The sequence below is a fragment of the Mesoplodon densirostris genome, chromosome 5 (genome assembly GCF_025265405.1).
Source record: "Mesoplodon densirostris isolate mMesDen1 chromosome 5, mMesDen1 primary haplotype, whole genome shotgun sequence".
Classification (NCBI taxonomy): domain Eukaryota; kingdom Metazoa; phylum Chordata; class Mammalia; order Artiodactyla; family Ziphiidae; genus Mesoplodon; species Mesoplodon densirostris.
In genome coordinates, this window is record NC_082665.1 from 68,702,688 (window position 1) to 68,718,332 (window position 15,645).

Sequence of the window (15,645 nt, forward strand, 5' to 3'; positions counted from 1 at the left end):
TCCCAACCCTCTAGTGGTCACAAAGCACTGAGCTGATCTCTCTGTGCTATGCGACTGCTTCCCACTAGCCATTGGTTTTACATTTGGTAGTGTATATATGTACATGCCACTCTCTCACCTTGTCCCATCTTACGCTTACCCTTCCCTGTGTCCTCAAGTCCATTCTCTAGTAGGTCTGTGTCTTTATTTCCGTCCTGCCCCTAGGTTCTTCATGACCTTTTTTTTTTTTTAGATTCCATATATATGTGTTAGTATATGGTATTTGTTTTTCTCTTTCTGACTTACTTCACTCTGTATGACAGACTCTGGGTCCATCCACGTCACTACAAATAACTCAATTTCATTTCTTTTTATGGCTGAGTAATATTCCATTGTATGTATGTGCCACATCTTCTTTATCCATGCATCTGTCGATGGACACTTAGATTGCTTCCATGTCCTGGCTATTGTAAATAGAGCTGCAATGAACATTGTGGTATATGACTTTTTTTGAATTATGGTTTTTCCCAGGGTATATGCCCAGTAGTGGGATTGCTGGGTTGTATGGTAGTTCTATTTTTAGTTTTTTAAGGAACCTCCATACTGTTCTCCATAGTGGCTGTATCAATTTACATTCCCACCAACAGTGCAAGAGGGTTCCCTTTTCTTCACACCCTCTCCAGCATCTATTGTTTGTAGATTTTTTCATGATGGCCATTCTCACTGGTGTGAGGTGATATCTCACTGTAGTTTTGATTTGCATTTCTCTAATGATTAGTGATGTTGAGCATCCTTTCATGTGTTTGTTGGCAATCTGTATATCTTCTTTGGAGAAATGTTTATTTAGGTCTTCTGCCCATTTTTGGATTGGGTTGTTTGGTTTCTTTTTGATATTGAACTGCATAAGCTGCTTGTAAATTTTGGAGAATAATCCTTTGTCAGTTGTTTCATTTGCAAATATTTTCTCCCATTCTGAGGGTTGTCTTTTGGTCTTGTTTATGGTTTCCTTTGCTGTGCAAAAGCTTTAAGTCTGTTACTTTTAATGCATGGTTTTGTAGGATGAGAGAGTTTTCTTTTTTTTAATACATATATTACCTTATATGAGAAACACCTATGTATCCCTAAACAATGCATTGTTTAATTTGCATTGTTTTGAATTTTGTACAAATGGAGTCATGTTCTTTGCATTCTTCTTCAGTGTACAGTTTTTTAAATATTTTATCTGTGAGAGTAATCCATGTTAATGACTATAGCTGTGGCTCATTCATTTTCACTGACGTATAGAATTTCATTGTACGAGCGTTCTAAAATTTATGTATTCTCCTGTCGACCAGCAACTAGTATTTGCAGTTTCCTGCTGCTGTAAAAAAAAAATGTTGTTATAAATATTTTTGTACATGACTCCTTGGCATATGTGCAAAAATCTCTAGTGCATTCTACCTAGGGGAAGAAGGGCTGGGCTTCGAGTATGGACATCTTCATGTTTACGAGCTAATGTTAAATGGATTTGCAAAGTGATTTTACGAATTCAAACTTCTGTCATTAGAGTATGCAACTTCTCATTTATTCACGTCATTGCCAAGAGTTGAGTTGTTGCCAGACTGTTGTGGTTTTAATTTGTTTACAAATGTGTATATGTTTCTTTCCTTGTCTACTCATTTTTTTTCCTCTGTTAAATGTCTGTTGATGTCTTTTGCCCGTTGTTTTTCCATTGGGAGGTTTCTATTTTTCTTACAATAGGAATGCTATATATTCTGGATACCACTCCTTTTTCAGTTATATTGTTACAACTATCCTCTTCCTTTTTGCACCTTATCTTTTCACTTAATAGGGTCTTTTTATGAATGGTAGTTCTTAGTTTAATATAGTTGAATTTATCATCTGTTCTTTTGTTGTTTGTGCTTTTTTTACTTGTTTAAGAAATCTTTCCATATTCAGGGTTATAAAGATGTTCTATATTTTCTCCTAAATTTTAAAAACTTTTGTCTATCACATTTAAACCTTCAAGCCATTTGCAATTGATTTTTGTGTATGATCTGAGTACAGGTCCAATTCATTTCTTTCCCACATGGTTAACCAGTTGTCCCAATACTGTTATTGCATAGTCTGCCCTTTCTCCTACCAGTACAGATGCCATCTGTCAACTGTCACGGTTCCATGTATGCATGAATCTGCTTTGGCAATACCAAAGGTGCCAGAGAGAGCCAAAGGCTAACTCTACACAGAGAACTGGAATCATATGGTGCTTTTGAATCTGGGTTTTTACTCATCAACAGTGTGAATAAGCAACTGATAAAAATAAGAAGGGCATGAGTTCTCCACTCCCCTTGCATACCTGCTGCCAGCCACCTCCCTGTCAAGGACTAGCTGGCTCTCTGGGGCACCATGTCTTAAAGCTGCCCCTGGCTTTGATAGTGTACAACATGTCAGAGCTGGAAAGATCTGAAGAGGTGATCCTCACTGGTCCAGCAGGGCCCAGACAGCAGGAGTGACTTGCCAAAATTCAACCAGAGTAACTGCATTCATTCATTTATTTTATTTTACAAATTTGTCATTAGGACTGCTTGATTCAATTTATTGACATATTAAAACATAAAAATCAGTATCCCCATATTTACTGTATAAAATCTGAAAAGCTTGCCTTGGATTTATGTAGTATCTTGCCTCTGGGTAAACTCAAGTAGCTTCATAGGTATAAGTGCATAGAAACCACTGAGAATTATATGGAATAAGAAGGGTTTTGGTGTTTTTTGTTTTCAATGTTTTCAACTTAATTTTAATGATAAAACTCAGCTTCTCAGACTGATACATCACATCCCACCGGCTCACCGGGGCCCAGATTCTTCTTGCTATGATCACAGAGTGAATGGCAGTGAGGCCTTATGCCCAACGTCCAAAGAGAAACTGAAATAGTACCTATGTGTTAAAAGGGAACATTTCATACCTTTTATATTTTTAAGACATTAAGGAAAAAAATGCAAGCATTTTTTAAAAGCTATCAAAAAAGCCTTCTTAAACTAAATGTTTTTCAATTATTTAAAAGCTATGCCTTAAAAACTATTTTTAATCACTCTCCTTTTAAAAAAAAAAAAAAGATTTATTTATTTATTTATATGGCTGTGCCGGGTCTTTGTTGCGGCGCACGGGATATTCGTTGCAGCATGCGGGATCTTTTAGTAGCGGCATGTGGTATCTTTTTTTTTTTTTTTTTTAGTTGTGGCATTCAGGATCTTTAGTTGCGGTGTGCGGGACCTTTATTTGTGGCATGTGACCTCTTAGTTGCGGCATGTGGGATCTAGTTCCCTAACCAGGGATCGAACCCGGGATCCCTGCACTGGGAGCTCAGAGTCTTAGCCACTGGACCACCAGGGAAGTCCCTAAATCATTCTCCTTTAATGTTATTTGAAATGTCAAAATAAATGTTATGATTTTTAAATTAAGAATATTAAATCTACTTTTGCAAAGCACCACTTCTCTCATCCCCACTAACAAACAACAACAAAACCCATTGCTTTAACCTGCAGCTCTCTGTGGCCACTAGTGTTTCCTAGAGGCCCAGAGCCTGGTGGCCGCTGATTGACAGGCCCACAGAAGGGCTGTGCTGCCCCTGTGGGCAGCATCACTGCTGGGGCTCATACGAGGCCCGAACTGGGGACTCCTAGGAAGGGTTTTGATCCCAAATTGGTTGCAAACAATTTTTAAGCAAGTTGCTTCATTGTTCTGTGATTCACTGAATCTTGTGAGACTAGAGGTAAAGGCACTTTAAGTTCCAAGAAAGAAAAGTGCAGGGACTTCCCTGAATGTCCAGTGGTTAAGACCTCACCTTCCAATGCAGGAGGTGTGGGTTCTATCCCTGGTCGGGGAGCTAAGATCCCACATGCCTCGGGGCCAAAAAACCAAAACATAAAACAGAAGCAGTATTGTAACAAATTCAATAAAGACTTTGAAAAATGGTCCCTGTCAAAAAATCTTAAAAAAAAAAGAGAGAGAAAAGTGCAATATAAATTCAAGATTATTCTTAGAATTTCAGGTTCCTCTAGTTGGACCTACACGTCTCATGTCCACACTTACCCTGGCGCGATGTCCTCTCTGCTTCCCTTACACCTGATCATCTAGCCTTTTTCTGAAGATGTTTTCACTTTCACTTTGGGAGGCATTATTTCCATTGTTGACTAGCCCTACTTGTTGTAATGGGAAATTTTTCTTGTGCTGTGTTGGAAGCCTAGTGCATTGCTGTACAATTCTGAGGTTAGAAAATTCTTCCTTACATCACACCAAAATCTATCGCCATGGAATTTCTGCCTGTCTGTCCAGCCCTATTCTCCACACCCACCTAGAAAAAAATCTGAGACTTCTTTTAGCATCTCGAGTATCCAAACTATGTCCCAAGTAAGCGTTCTTTTCTCCAGGCAGACTCTCAGGGTTAGTTCCCACAATTGTTTCCTCCCCATGGCTTCATTTCCAAGCTTTCACTGTCCTGCTCGCCTTCTCTGAACATAGGCCAGCTTGTCTGGTCCCCTTCTCTGAGACTGAAGTACACATACTTGGACACCATACTGCATATGAAGTCTAGGCCAAGGCTGAGATTGATAGGTCCCCCTGGTCCTTGCTAATGATACATTGCTTTTAGTAATCACCTGACCCTGAGGTTCATGTATTGTCTTTATGAGGCATCATAGACTCTTTTGTCTTTTTTTCTAACTATTTACAAATAGTTACTAAGCCAGTTTCATAAACACCTATCTGAATTGCTGAAATCACTTATTCCCTATCTGCCATTTTGACGACCATAGCAAGGAAAGGTCAAGGATAATCTAGGATGACTTGCTCAGGGTGGCTCCTGACTATTTCACCTGTAGTTTCTAAGAGGTGCAAGACCTCCACTTGAAGTTGTCTTTCTCATTTCTCCCATGTGGTTGTTCCTCTTGACCAGATTCTGCCTGTTGTCCAGGACCTATATCAGTGCATTGTCTGCCCACATTTAGCTCCTCAACACTTGATCCTGTGTCATCCCCTCTTCTGGAAAACTCCAAGGTGACTTTTAGAAGTGCCTGCATTTTTGCATTTTTGTTGTTTTGTATACTATTTCCTTATCCCTTTGTCCCTCTGGTCTCTGTGTCAGAGTCTGTCATTTGCTCTTTTAGGTTTGTTGATTCAACTTTATGACTCTGTTCTTATTTTCTACCTACAATATCCGTTTGAAGATCCTTTAATGGAGAATATCCATTTTACCCATTAAAGTATTTTGTGCTGTCTTCTAAAAAAAGAGAAAAAAGGGAAACAAAGCTTCCTTCTGAACCTCTCTAAAATATGCCTTAGTAGCTTTATGGTATCTTAAGTGGGAGGGGAGTGGTGAACAGGCAGTTTCAGAGCTGGAAGAAAACCCAGTTCTCCAGCTTCTCATTTGTGTGTCTCAGACAAGAGCATGGAGACACAACCTTCTTATTCTCTCTTAGTTCAGAATGTTTATAAACCTCCAGGAGATAGTGGGGTGGGTGGGAGGTAGGGGTGCTGAGCTGGGCACATCAGGAGCATCTAATGCCACATCTGATTCCCAGCTCTAGCCCAACAGGAAGAGGTGTACCACTATTCAAGTAAGCTCTGTTGTCATTCACTTTGTACTTGGACTGTATAGGAATGCTTTACGGTCTAGACTCTAATGGCTAAAATTTAGCCAAATAAAATTTTTCTTGGCTGCTAAGGAGTCCTTGGAATGAAAATGACCAAAAAAGACCATTTGCCCTAACAGGACACATGGCAACGAGGCAGTAAGGCCAATTCCTTATTTGAAAGTGCCCATAGCACAGTATTTTTTCATTGACTGGACTGGGGGTCACACAAAAGCCCATGATAAATGACTTGCTTTTCTTCAGAGTCATTTATTAACCTCAGGAGTGTGGAATGCATCACCAAGAGACTAATCTGTGTCACTGAAAGGACATAAACCAGAGTTTTCTGGACCTGTAAGGGGGAGGGTAGAAGAAAGGAGGAAGTAGGTTTATCCTTGCCTCTGCTACTTTCTCAAATATGGATGCTGCACCATCTAACAAATGGATAAAGAGCCTTGCCTGCACATATGAGTAAGGTGGGCCATATTATGATTGCCTCTGCCTCCGGGTGGGAACAAAGGGCACAACTGGACAGTTGGACTACGAATGAAGCATAAAATAACTTAATTTATTTTCCACCAACACATTGGTGTGTGCACAGCCAAATGAGTGTGGTCTTCTTTTAAGAAAAGCCTTTTGAAAGGCTTCCCACTTATTCCATGATGCGTCCGTTGCTCAAAAGATTGTTGGGGAACTGGGTAAAGGAAAACACACACATGCACACAAATGACAACCATCTACATCTACAACTCAGAATTAGATACTGTTAATATTTTGGCATATTTGCTTCCAAAATTTTTGTTTATTTAAGAAATCTCTTTCTATTGTTTCTCATTAAAATGAAACATGGTTTATTATAGCAATTTCAAGTAATGTAGAAAAGAACAAATATTAAAAGATTTTTTATAAACACCTGAAAGTTCATCATTAATATTTGGTGAACATTATTACAGGCATTTCTCTGTATTTCCGATTCTTTTGAATATCTTCAGTTTTGGCCAAGTTTCCACCTTTGGAGGAGGATTTGATTTTCAGAAATAGGTCCAAGTTGCCAGGAGCCAGCTAAGTCTGGTGAAGGTAATGATTAAGCTAAGTAACAAGATTGTGTTGCCAAGTCAGGTGTAATTGATTTTCTTGGACAGCTTAGAAATTGGCTCTAAGAGGGGCACTCATATCAGAAGTGTTCTGAGCATCAACAACAAGAGCTGCTCTCTGAGGGGCTGTCTCTGAAGGACATGTACATGGGGTGGCAGAAGCCTAGGGAACCATAAACTCTGGAACCGAGCCAGGCTTGTGCCCTAACTTGAGGGCGGTGGCTTCGATCAGGTCCTTACCCTCGCAGAGCTTATGTTTGCTCGTATTTAATGGGATGTTCCTAATGTCCACTTTTCATGAGCTGTTATGAGAATCAAATTAGGTCATGGACATGAAAGCTCTTTTGCAAACTGTCAAGCCCTATACAAATGTAAGGCACTATTATTTAAGTATGTTTGTCAAATTAATCTTGTTTCTTCATAGGTGCACCTCCTACAAACACAGTCACTCCATGGCCACATCATCAAAGCATAAGTGGGTAGGACCATTCTCTTCCCTTTTGCTCTCCTCGGGCTGCAGGTTTATTATCCCTTCGAGGCTGCTTTGCCCTTGACCTTATGATCATTTTACCTGATTTTTCCAATACCCAAGCGTGGGCAAGGGAAATCAGAGAAGGCCAGTGGGACACAGTTTGACTCATCACCACTGGCATTTCTAGCTTTCAGTAGCCTGGGGTGGGGGGCAGGTGTGAATGATCTCAGTTTGGGGTGTCTATCTTGGAATTTTAAAAGGATCTGATCGATTTACTAATACCTCGAAGTTCTTTTGACATTTGAAACCCATCAAATCATCTTTCACAGAACAAGGGAATCTGAGTTCCCATGATGCATTTAAAAAGGGAAGAAAGATTTAAAACTACAGTTATCTCATCTAGAAAAATGGGAGTAAAACTGTACCATCCTAATAGGCGGTTGGGTGGGCTAAATTTCAGATACTAGTACAGTCTGGCACATAAAGAGTGCTCAATAAATGTTAGCTATTATTTTTGGTGTTATTATTAACATGAAGATTGGAATCTATTGTCTCTGTAAGTTAGAAAGATGTCAGTGTATATGTTATCAGTGACTTTTGACGCATGAAAGAGTACCTCAGCAATAATGAGCTACTACTACTCATACATAATTTATAGATATAATTTCTCCATTTGGAATGTCTGCTTTTTAATTTTTAATCATCATATATTTATTGAGTGTTTACTACATCTAAGGCATTGTGTGTCCACTGGAGATACAACAGAGAACCAAACAGCCCTCATCCCCATGAAGCTTACTGTATAGTGAAGGAGACAAGCAGTAAACAATTACAGAAATGAATATTCTATTAGAACTTAAGTGCAATGATGGGAAAGTATAATTCTATGATGTCATGTAGCTGAGTAGACCCAATCTTGTGTGGATGAATGGGGAATGGGTAGGGAAGATTCAGGGGAATTTTCCTTAAGTACATGACAGGTGTGCTGAGATCCAAATAATGAGCAGGACAAATGTAGCAAAGGGTGAGGAGAAGCAGATTCCCAGTGAAAGGAATGACAGATGCACAGGCCCAGAGGCTGGAAAGAACAGGACATAGTCACATCTTGGAGTAGTGAGAATGATGGGTGTGGAGCAGAAAATGAGGTTGGGGGCAGGTGGTGACCGAAAAAGGCGGGGCTTTGTAGACCATGATAACAGTTGTGGTCTTGACCCTCACAGCAAAGGAAGCCATTGAAGTGACTTAAGCAAGAACATGAAATGACCAAATTCCTGTATTCAAAGATCACTCCCACTGCAAAAAGAAGCATGGATTGGAGGGGAGCGGAGCCCAAGTGAATGCACGGAGACAGTGTGAGAGGCCATCACAGCATGCCACATGAGGGCTGATGGTAGCTTGACCTAGGTGATAGTGGTGAAGCTGGAAAGAAGTGGGAAGAATCAAGCGTTATTTAAGAAGCAAAAGTCTATAGGATCTCCTGATGAATTGGATGGTAGGAAAGGGGAGGGTGAATAGTCTGTTCATTCAGCAAATATTTATTGCACCCGTATTAAATTCCAACATATGCTAAGTACTGAAGATTCAGCTATGAACAAGAAAGGCAGGTCCCTGCTCTCAGGGGGTTACAATCTAGGTTTGGAGCTTAGAGAGTTGATAATAAGTAAGTAAACAGATAAACAATTACATGCTTGCCTTTGCAAATTACAATTCCATGTTACAGAGTGTGTGACTACAGATAAGTGCTACGAATTTAAAATATACAGGAATGTCAGAGACTAGGTGAGGGTAACTTTTGATATATTAGTCAGGAAAGACATTTGAGGTCAGACCTGAAGGATGAGAATGAGGCAGACAGAAGAGCATTTCAGGTAGAGGTAACAGCAAGGCCAAAGAGCTTGGTGTGTTCCAGGAACAGGTAAGAGTCTAGGATGACTGAATATAATGAGCAAAGGGAGAATTGTACAAAATGGAGCTGGAGAAGCAGATCATTTAGATTTAGATCATTTAAGAGAGGCAGATCAGTCGGTATTTAAGATTACTCTAATTGCTATGTGAAAAACGGGGGGTGGGGTGGGAAATGGATTATTTAGAAGGAAGCGTGAGAGCAGGGAGACCAGTTAGGGAGCTGTCATTCAGGAGATGGAAGACGATAGCTTGGACTAGGTGGGGTGTTGGTAAATCAGGGAGAGGTAGACAGACATGAGGTGGATAGTTGTGTTTCGTAGATAAATCTAACTAGCTTCACTTAAGATCCAAATGGCCCCTAAAGCAGTGGTGACGTGATTCATTTGCAGATCTGCAGAGGTTGACAGCCTGGTGTAACCTACCTATAGAAACAATATAGGGCTCATTTCCTGAGTCCAGGCAAGGATGGGGCTGCAATAGTCCAAGCTCCAGAAGAGCAGGTTGTTGGCATTAGGGAAACCCAGCCTGGATCAGGGATCAGAGACTCAAAACTGGCACCAGGGTAACTGGGATCAGAGTTCACCAAGACTGGGGTCGCCAAAGTCACAGAGTGAAGGGGAAATCTGTTGAGCTAGGTCTCAACAGGAAGAGCTGCCTTCCTGGCACCAGAAGTGGGAACTGGTTCAAAACCTGGGTCAGGGCTGGGCCAACCATGGAGGTTAGAGTGGCAAAGCTGCCAGTTAAAGGTTAGAAGGATGGAGATGTGCCGCCTATCACACCGGTTTGATGAGACATTTGGAGGATGAGTCAGACATTTGAGATCTATTGTAGAATAGCAGGTAGTGTGATCTCAATGTTCTTTACTTCTTTGTGATTTAGACAGGAGGAGTCCCTGCCTCCCAGTCTTGGTTTGATCTAGAGCATAAGGCCTTTTGGAACCCTTGCTGGGAACATAATTGGCTTCATGATTCCATTCTGTTTCTCTGCCATTTCAGCAGCATTTTGCTCATAAGGTAAAATATTCAGAATTCTGTGACAAGTTTCATTCCAGTGCTCCCATGCTGGTATATTTGCACACACATAGGTGTATACACACGTTGTGTCAACCATGATGAACACATGTGGCAGCTGGGGTGTGAGTAATGGCTACACTAAGGTGCATTAATCTGCAGGGTAACAAGCATCGCCATGCTCTGAGTTACATATGAAGTTAAGATAAACAAAACTAATCTCAAGTAATAGAAATCAGAACAGTAGTTGGGGGTGTAATTGACTAGGAGGGGGGATGAGGGACTCTTCTGGGGTGCTGGGAATGCTCTATGTCTTGATCTGATTGGTGGTTCCATGGATGTTATACATTTGTAAAAGTTCATCAAGTCGTACTTCTATGATTTGTGAACTTTGTTGTATGTTAGTTTTACTTCAGTAAAAATGCTTTTATAAAAGAGAGAAAGAAAAGTGACACCTGATTCCAAGGCAGACGACAAATAAGGATGGTCCATTCTGGTGTCAATCACAAGGATCAGCAATTACCTCCTCCCAGAGCTTGCCTGCATCTGACCACTCCTTCCTGTTCTTCTCCCAATCTCAATCCCAGCCAATGCTAAATACCAAACAACACGCAGAAAGTTTGGCAACTTATGACAATAAGCCAGAAGCCAGTGATGTGTCAGATAGTACTGATTATTTCCAACTAATCCAGTGTGACATAGACTGAAAATTTCTAGAGAAACACGGAGCAGCATTCCTGTTCATCATCATCAGGGAACCACAGTTAACCACAAATGAATTAAATAAATCATAGAACATCAAGGACTTACAGCACTTTGAACTTAGATCCAGGGAAGAGAAAAAATAAGAAGAAAATTAACAAAATGACATTATTTTGTCTTAACTTTCAACTTTATTTACTATGTCCTTTTCTTGGAGATTATACGATGCACATTAGACTGTGTATAAATCCTGCAGTAAAGAGACATGTTTACTTTTATTTGACACTGTGTTTCCATATATATTTGACCAAGAACACTTTGTGAAATTCCACCTTAAGGCTATCATTCACTTTCTTTTCCCCTTACTGCCTTCCTTGGAGAATCATCACTCCTTACCATTTGGTGCTAAAGTCTTTCTTGTCCCAGCCCCAGCCCCAGCCTCTCCCTGCCCATAGCAGATCTTCACCTGGATGGTCCATAATGGGGTAGAGTAAGGATCTACAGAGGTTTGGAGGAAGCTTTGAATTTATTAATCTTTCATTCAACAGATATTAAGAATGAACCTAATTGGTATGGAAGAGGCTCTAATTCTGCAGTTTTTATTAAGCCATTTAAACTCAAATCTTTTATTAAAGATGTAGGCTCTTGGGCTTCCCTGGTGGCACGGTGGTTGAGAGTCCGCCTGCCGATGCAGGGGACACGGGTTCGTGCCCTGGTCCGGGAAGATCCCACATGCCGCGGTGCGGCTGGGCCCATGAGCCACGGCCGCTGAGCCTGCGTGTCTGGAGCCGGTGCTCCGCAATGGAAGAGACCACAACAGTGAGAGGCCCAAGTACCGCAAAAAAAAAAAAAAAGATGTAGACTCTTTACAGATCTATTACAGCTAGAAAGACTGTAACAATAAAAAAAAAAAAACAAAAATCTCCAGTACACCAGTGAAGTCTTCTGGGAACAATCCACCCTAAGTTTAAATTCTTTCTCCATCATTTATTACAGTGTGACTTGGCCACATTGCTTCACATATCTGAGTGTCACAAAATTCATCCTGTGAGTGGGAGAACATCTGTGGAGATCGTTGGGAGGGTTTAATGAACAGCTATGGCAGATACCTTTTACCTTTTACTCACGTCTCTCTTATTTGTCTATTAGCTCTCATCTTCTCCTACTTCCTTTGAGATCCCATTAAGCTAGCACATTCTCCACACAAAATACCTGCATCCACATCTATTAAGCCCCTTCCTCCTGACCCAGGCACATCAACTAAGAATTCTACCAGAAAAAGAGAACTTTCTTTCAGGTTTAAGGTGGGGTTGGTCTTCTTCTGGGATAGCCTCTAAAAGACAACAGCATTATTTCAGAGTAGATTCTACAAAGTGAGATAATGGGGACTGGAAGAGGCCCTTAGGAGTGTCCATTCCCAGCTGGGAGTAAAGACAATTCACTTTGTCTTGACCCTTCATTTTCTCATTTGCTAAGTATTTCCCAGGGTCCCCTCCAGCTCTGATAGCCTAGGTGCAGAGAGTGTGTGCATAAAGTGCCTGGCAGCTTGCCCACATGACTTGCTGATGAGAGATTCAGGAAGCAGGGAGGATGTCTTTCTAAAGGCATCTAAATGACCCTGTGGCCATGTCAGTATGGCTATGTTAAAGTAACATGTCCTTCCTGAAATGTTATACCTATGAGGGACACCAGCAATCTGGAGAAGGAGTGGCTTAGAATGGTCCAGTGGAAGAACATTGAATGAGGAATGTGAAATCTGGCTCCAGCTGAGGCTTTGTCAGTGACCAGTTATGTAATATTGGGCAAGTAAGTTGCTTAATCCCCATGAACCTCAAGTAATTTTGTTTTTGCTGTTGTTTGTTTTCAGCATCATGGGACTAACACTAGTAATCTCTTCCCTATTTAGCTCACAGGGATGTTAATACTCCTCCATCTTTTCTTCCTTTGTCTATTCATATTTTCAGAACAAATTAGTTTCACTGTACATTCTGTTCTGTAAATTTGTTTTTTAAATTTATTTAACGGCATATCATAAGTATTGTCCCATGTCTTTAGGTAGTTTTACCATGTGTTTTTTAGGACTGCACAGTCTTCTGTTGTGAGACTGTACCATCTTTGCATGCCAGTCCTCACTTTTTGGGCATGGAATTCCATTATTTGCTGTTGTGAATAGTGTTGCCAGATGCAGAGAAAAGGAAGGAATCTGAGCTCCTCAGACTGAGGTCACACCTCTTGTGCTGTACTTACACAGACCCATCTGTCTCTGGCTGGAATCAAGACCCTGAAAACCCGAGGGACTGAAGGGCTGGTAACTTTGAAGAGGAGAAGGGTCTGAGTAGAACAGAGCCAGAACTGTGTCTGCTTATTGAGGACTAACACTTTTACGTGTGCTAAAACAACAACACTGTGAGGTAAAGGTTATCCCCTAAGAACAGAACCACCACTGTGCCACCCCCTCCTGTGCTTCCTGTCCCCACCTTCCAGCCCCCAGCACCCCACTCCTTTCAAATACATCCCTCAGATACTCGCTGATTTATCTTTTCCACGATTCTCAACCGCATATTTAGCATTTTATTTTGAATGACTTAACCCTCAGATTCTTAGGGTTACCACAATTGATTGACACAGCCCTGCCTGCGTGCAATCACGTCCCTACAAGTTAGACAAACTCCTTGAGCTTAAATTTTCGTGATCCCGCAACATTATAAAGATACTATATACTAAGTGTATATATTATGGTAAACAGTCTTAAATTTTAAATGTACATTTTTAAGTCTGCTAAACACTTTTTACCAGCCTCCATACTTTTCCCTCCCCTCAAAATCAGGACACACACTAGAAGCAAAATTTTTTACTTTCTTACTGGATTGTGTGTATGGATTTTATTTGCATTTCTATTAAGATGAGTTTCCTTATTTAATAACAGCTGGAGCAGTGGCAGGGTCTGTGGGAGTCTCTGCTCTTCTCTGCCACTAAGCAGTCCATGACTGAAGTGAGGGAATGAGCCAGAAGACCTCTAATATCCTTTCCCAATTTAAAATTCCATATCAGTTGGACATAATATGTAAATGTTCCAGTGGGATGGATCTTTCTGTCGACAAAAACAAATTAGCCAATAGTCAATCTAAGAAAGAAATAGAAAATTTTATTCAAGCCAAACTGAGGATTATAACCTGGGAGTCAGTCTCTCAGAGGGCTCTGAGAACTGTTCTGAAGAAGTAAGGGGGGAGGTCAGAATATATGTGCTTTTGATGAGGAGGGTATGTGCAACCAAGCATACGTCTTGGTAGAAGGTTGCTGCTGGTCATGAGGAACAGACATCTTAGTTAACGGTTTTAGTGCTTTTCTAAGTATGGGAAGATGCAAGATTCCAGGTTCATAAAAAATTTCTCCTGAAAATATCTATCTGAGGGCCAGTTCTGTCAGTTTCCCAGGGCAGAGTCCCTCATCCTGATCTTTTGCTCTGAGTTCCTTTTAGGATGTATTGTAGGTCAGCAACTGCAGTGGCGAATGACTTGATTCATATAGAACAAGAGGTCAGGCAACATTATTTTATAATCCCTTCCCTTTCAGTCTTAATTTCGACCAAGATTTGGGAGGCATTTCATGACCAGTTTGTTCCAGGGCACTAGGAATGCTCATTCCCAGGTCAGGTGAGGATTTTGTTGATAGGCCACTCAATGTGCTATTATTGGACTAGGCCCTGTTAACAGTAGCCAAAAGCCTCTGGATTGCCTGTCTTACTAGTCTCTCATGGTCCAGGAAATGCTTCCCTCTCATTGGTTCTTCCCGTATCTGGAGTTACACTGTTAAAATCATTGATCTTATAGGACTATATATTTGGTCAATTGTTTCAAGTCACCTAGTTGTTAATTTTATCGGAGGCTCAGTCACACATTTGGTAATGCGAGAAACAGTAATCTTATAAAATAGGCAGAATACAAGTAATATAGCTAGTAACATTAATAAGGTCATAAATAAGTATTTAAGCTAAGAACTTCCATTAGGTGTGGCCCAGTATCTTCCCAGGTCAGCTGACCAGTCTGCACCAACTGATATCTTTAAGGAGATAATATGATGGCATTTGTACATAACGTTCACCAAAGATGTCTGCACATGCAAGTCATTGTGATGTTACATTGTGACCTGTAAGGTCATCCTTACGGGATTGAGAAAGGAATGTTATCTTCTGGGGAGCTACAGGGCTGGCACCAGAAGAAGAAAACTTAACTTTTATAGCTGAGCAGGTATTTCTGCCATTGGGGAGGTCTAGTTAAGACATAATGCACAATAGAGAGGAAGGGGGAGGCCAAAATGGGCAGAGAAAATTTTTATGTTTAAATTTTTCTTGTCATGCCTTAAAATATGAATTATTTCATCATTTCCATTGTTTTATTTTCTTTTGTAAAAAGTTCGTACACTAAAATATTTTTGAAAACCTTCCATTCCTTACCTAAGTAAGCTCTATGGAGTGAGAGACATTCACATCCTACTCCTAGCACTGCTAGAGGCTGGCCATGTGACCTTGGCAAGCTGCTTCCCCTCTCTGAGCCTCAGTTTACCCTTTTGTAAATGGGAGATTTAAGCTAAAATTATTCCGAGATGACTTCTGGCCCAGGCATTACTGGATTCTAATTACGTATGCATTCTGCTTAGAGTATGTCGCTGGTCTTAAGTTATCAATAACCCCTGGAGGAGCTAGGCCCTGGGCCGGGATGCTCCGAGCCCAGCAGAGGCGCGCAGGGGCGTCCCTTCGGAGGAATGGCCCGCCTGGACCAGGAAGGCTCAAAGGCAGCATCCCCGCGCCATGGAGCTGGCGCCCGAGGCCAGAGGGCCCCTCCTCTAGCCTCATGCATCACAAGTCAAAACAATCT